Genomic DNA, 5,476 nt, shown 5'->3' on the forward strand with positions numbered 1-5,476 from the left:
ACCTGGATAATTTTCTAAAAGGAAATGCCTCCCGTCCAATTTTACAACCATATAAAAAGTAAAAACACTTGAAATAATATCATACTCTTGCTCTTGATGCATGATTTATATGCTGTCATGTGTCACTTTTTTTCTTAATTTTCATGTGAGATAAAACTAGGATGGAAAAACTAGTAAAGGAACAAACCATGTAAATGCACCTTATACTGAGGTTTTTATTAGTGGTGTTTTAAAATATTCACATATTTATATTTTTGCTGTACAGAAGTATGGATATAGCAGAATAAGTAGAGTTTATAAATGATATGTATTCTCTAAAGAATTTGGAAATATTTAATATCAAATAAATCCACAATTTAAAATGTCCACAGCAAAGCATCAACCCCTATGAGAAGTTTCAAATCTCTGTAACAAAATTGCAATCCTGAGGTCCAAACCACTGGGGGGGAAATAACCCACTGCTCTCACTACAGGTTAGTATGTTTCAGGCTATTTTCCTTCTTCTAATCTCACTTATCTTTTATGAATTTTGCCGGTATGCCACCACAATTCATTAGAATCAAGTTGCTACTACCGTCTTCACAGACAGCAGGAGTGCAAAGTTTACGTAATTGCAAAATGCACTGAGATTTTCCTCAACACAGTGTGGTTTTAAAACCCCTTGTGAAATAGTGAAATAGGAGACTGACCTGAAGACTGTATAAACCTGGATGGTCTGGTTGTGAGTTGAAAGGTCAGGCTTGCTGAGGTAGGTCCTGAGGCTGCTTCAACCTAATAGTAACACTTGATTTGAACAGGATTGTGTTAAAAGCCCAAGTTTCATGAATTCATCTGTATTGTTGGCATGTCTGGAACTTTGCTAAAAAGCTGACAGTCTAAAGCTGACACACAGAGAACAGTGATCAAGGAACTACAAAAAAGGAAGGTGTAACCAGCAACTAGATAAGATTATAATCTGAGAGAGGAAAACATTGTTTTTCTGTTTCATCCTGCTAGATTTTCTTTGCATTGTTTCTTTGCCCCCAGTTATTTTCATTGTGAATTTCCTACTTTCTCCATGCATTTCCCCCTTTCTCCCATTAAAATCACCTAATTTTGTATAGAATTACAAATGTTTTATATTGGAATTTATGAATTCCATTAATTGTCATATGAAAAACTGCATTAACTGCACTTCACACAACAGAAATTCTTGCATGTTAAGCGATACCATTTCAAAAGTAGATAAACAGTCACTTTTGACATTTTTAAAATCAATTTAAGATAAAAAAAATTGCATTCTTTTTTTCTGATTATTTTATGCTAGTGACTTCAGAGATACTTTTCATTGTAGAAAAGGATCCATTTCGTCAAGTTTTATTCTTTCTAAGTATTTTCTCTGTATCAAGTATGGAACTGGGTGCTGAAAATTAGGCTGTCATAAAAAAAACAAATATTTTTTAAAAATTATAAATAACTAAAGAAATTAAATTGCAATCAATCAGCAAGGACCAGATGGTGTTCAGTGGAGAATTCTAAAGGAACTAACAACCAGTATAACTGAGCTGCTAACACAAATATGTAATTTATCATTGAGAAGACTCTACTAGCAATCTGGAGAATGGCCAAGGTTATACCCATCTCTTTAAAAGGTGTTAATGATGATCCTGGGAATTAAAGCTAGTAATTCACATTTTGGTATCAAAGATCATCTGAGGAAAAAAAATGAAATAAAAATCTGGGGGGGGGGGGGGAATGCAAGTCCTATGTACTTTTAGCTAACCTCTTAAGTTAATGATTCATGAAGTAGTCAACATGCATGAAAATGACTTAATTTTTGAAGAGCTTGTAATAAAGATAGATGATGAAATAATGTAAAATAACCAAACCTCAGACATGCTCGGTAGATTTTATCCCAAATCTACATTTACAGTTCTATACATGAGCTTCAGCAACATTACAAATAGGTTTTCAACTAAATGTGTACAAGAATGAATTTCCATGAAAGAAAGAAAAAGCATACCTTCTAGTAAGTTCCATGAAAATCAAAGGAATCAATTCCAAAGATATAAATTAAAAAAATACCAATGCTCTAACAGTATAAATATGTGCCTACTATCTTCTTTGAATATTAATCAAACTCCATGTTTCTTTATGAGATTGGTTAACACATATGCTTTTACAAATGAATAACTGAGGCATGAACATTAATTACATGACTTCCGGCTATAAAAGGAATCTAACACTGTAGCACAGATGGAACAAAGGCATCTATGAATTTTTCCAAAGTATGTTAAGATCATTTCGACCATTTTCCGTATTATTTCTTCCAAGTGGAATTTGCAAAGCAATATGCATTTATATAGAGAGGTGAGGCTTGATGGTCAATCTTGCATCAGAAAATTGTTCTTGGTCATAGTGACTCGAGCCTTTGTCTCCAGACAAAGTTCAGTTACTATTTTGCAAGATGCTGTAGCATATTGTGTTGGTTACTATTGATGGGCTGCCTGTTACCGCTACTTGCATTTATTGTTTGTCTTGATGTGATTATTTCTGTGTGACAGTCTAGTCTTAGACTTATGAGCCATTTTTAGAAGAATGTCTCCACCTCTGAAATCTCCCTTGACATCCAGATATCTGTCACTACTAAAGCTAAACAGATACAAAGCTGCAAACCGGTAAATGCTGCCTCAGAAATGTGTGGGCTTTTCAAGAGGGAAATTGGACCGCGTATGATTATTTAAAAAGTTAATATAATTTAAGAAAACTGAAAAAGCAAATGAAACATTGGTAATTTAGCAATAACATGCTAAATTTAATCCTCCCCGAATGGTTCCTAATCTGTGAATCATTAGTAAACCTTGATGCTACTACAGGTAGTCAATAACATGGATAGCAAATTAAAAATAAATAACATGGCATTTTTCATAATTTCATGTGATATGGACATTCTTGACCCAAATCACAAAAATATATTTCATGAATTAAGATGAGAGCACCAAAGTCTCATATAGCCATTTCTCACTGCCTGGATCTAGTAGCAGATATACACAACTGCAGACACAGGCACATACACACATATTTATACAAATTTTCTTATCTAGCTATCTCTTATCAGGCCATAGACACAATATTGTGCTAGATTCACAGGGTCATTGCTTGATAAGCCCACCCAAAGTTTTAGCTTTAATTCATTCTTCTATGTTGAATGAACCCAGTTCATTTGCTGAGTTATGCATTGTATAAACCAAGAAATGAGATACTTTATCACTCTTTAGATACATTAGATGAGTAGAACTGGTATGCACATATGATATTCTGTATTTTACAATGTGTAGAAGACTCATGTCAGAGGAACTGAAATCATTTTTGTTCTGATCTCAGAACATTCCTTCTAAAGAAGAGCTTTACACTATTCAAGAAGAGAATTTTTCCAGCTTTTCAACTTTTGAAAAAGTCTCAAACCCTGAGGGTATAAATTTATTGCCTTTAGAGAAGCAGCAAATACAATCACCAAGATGCTGATACTGTTCATGTTATAATTCAATTGCAATTTTATTTTAAAGTGGTTATCATTTACCACTTTTGATGGTTACTTCACCATCAAACTAAATGGTTCTGATAAAAAAGGTTGTTATAGAAAAACAGAATAGACAATATATTGGAAATGAATTATACCATGGAATGACTGATTTTCTCAGCTTGGTGCCTCCAGATGTACTGGACTCTGGCTACGAATTATGGGAGTTGAAGTGCAACACATCTGGAGAGCAACAGATTGGGAAAAGCTGGCATACTGTGTTTCCTCCCGAATTAGACATATATTTCAAATGTTGCCTTGGCCCAGTCTGCATGTGGTTCAGTTAACTAGAGGCCTAGAAGAAAACTTTGCCATCCAAGTAAATCTACTTTTCTCTTTTTATTTTATATATATTTGTATCCCACCTTTAACATTTTTACAAATAACTCAACGTGATGAACATATCCAACATACTTTCCTTCTCCTATTTTCTCCACAACAAGAAGTATGAAATTGTATTATGCACCAACTCAACTCAGTTCAGATCATGGTAATGCAGAATATTTTTAATTTACCCTGTCACTAATCCAAAATGCTTAGTGGAACTCCACTACTAGATGCACTGGAAAATGAAAACGAAAAAAGAGGAATAAAATAAAACCACTACTTGTTGGTAATCATTTTTTTCATATAAAGCCTCCATAGGAAAGGGAGTATGTTGAATTCAATCCTCAATCAGTTTGGCAAAAAATCAAACTAGTGCTGAGATTGTGTGAATTTGAGATGGAGACTGATATATATTAATTGCCTTTGCAATTGTATCTTATTTTTATCAATATATGTATTTTTATACATGATTGTATGTATGGCAATACACTCTTCTGAACGGTACCTATTTCATCATCTTTCAGTTAATTTATTTATCTAATTTTCCATTCTTTTTCTATTCTTTCCTTTCACTATATATACCACTTATTTTGCTTAAAATTATTTTTTTCAATAATTATTTTTAGTATAACTACCTCTTCCATATGTTTTATTATGTTCAAAATATTATTTTTTACCTTTTGACTTTTTAACTCTAGAAAAATTGTGAATAAAATGTTATTGGGTATATTCTTCCCTCCGTTTCATCCCACGTTGGCCTTATTAATGAGAGAGTATGAGAGTATGTAAGAGAGAAGTGAAAATGAGAAAAAAGTTATATATTGTAGAATTTCACAAAAAAGTTTGAGAACATAAGGCATAGTCAAATTGTAGCAGGAATATTATACAAATTTTCTGAGCTAGCTTTCTAGCATTTTACCCTAATCAGACAAACACATAAGATAATTTATCAGGTTTCATCTCCTTACAATGACCTAGCTTTTTTTTTTTTTTGCAAAGTTTGTCCTGTACAGATAAAAACTTTATGGATGCCATAACATGTTTATATCTTTCCCACATTAGCTTTCCCCAAGGACCCCATGTTTCTCTTTATCAGAGTTCTCCAGCATTTTTATTTATTTTTATTATGTATTTATTATGAAATTTATTTGTTGACCATCTCATATCCAATAACTCTAGGTGGCTTACAACATAAAATTAAGATTAAATGGGTTACCTCTTAGTTTCCAAGCTGTGAAAGTCTGACCATGAATGGAGCTGGACGGGTTTTCTGTTGTTAATATTACAATTTAAAGAATATAAATCAAAAGTAAATTCTTGCATGTGACAGCCTTTTCAATCTCTCTTATTTTTTTTCTCACGAAAGTCTCCAGATGGCATAGGTTTCTAAGAAGTTTGAATCAAGAGCTTGGGGATATGGTCTATGATTTTAGCAAAAATGGGTAGGGCATATTTCTATTAAAGCCTTTGAAACCTTAATCTATGACTTTGCTCACTTTGTAGAAACATTCTTCTTTGAATGAACCAAATGAAACCTCCCAAATATATTCCTGATCATTCTCTGCAAGTATTCCTTAAAACTTTTGCTTT

The 5,476-nt window shown here is 32.8% G+C and overlaps 1 long non-coding RNA gene across 2 annotated transcripts in view; it reads left to right on the forward strand.

Annotated features, from left to right (window-relative positions):
* LOC116512802 overlaps positions 1–1,822 on the forward strand; it is a 4,347-nt gene extending 2,525 nt beyond the window's left edge. For both annotated transcript variants that reach the window (XR_004255923.1, XR_004255924.1), the window contains exon 2: positions 1–1,822. This exon is cut by the window's left edge and continues 1,418 nt beyond it. This is a non-coding gene — a long non-coding RNA (uncharacterized LOC116512802).
* Positions 1,823–5,476: the final 3,654 nt, after the last annotated feature.

This window comes from Thamnophis elegans, chromosome 8 (genome assembly GCF_009769535.1).
Source record: "Thamnophis elegans isolate rThaEle1 chromosome 8, rThaEle1.pri, whole genome shotgun sequence".
Lineage (NCBI taxonomy): Eukaryota > Metazoa > Chordata > Lepidosauria > Squamata > Colubridae > Thamnophis > Thamnophis elegans.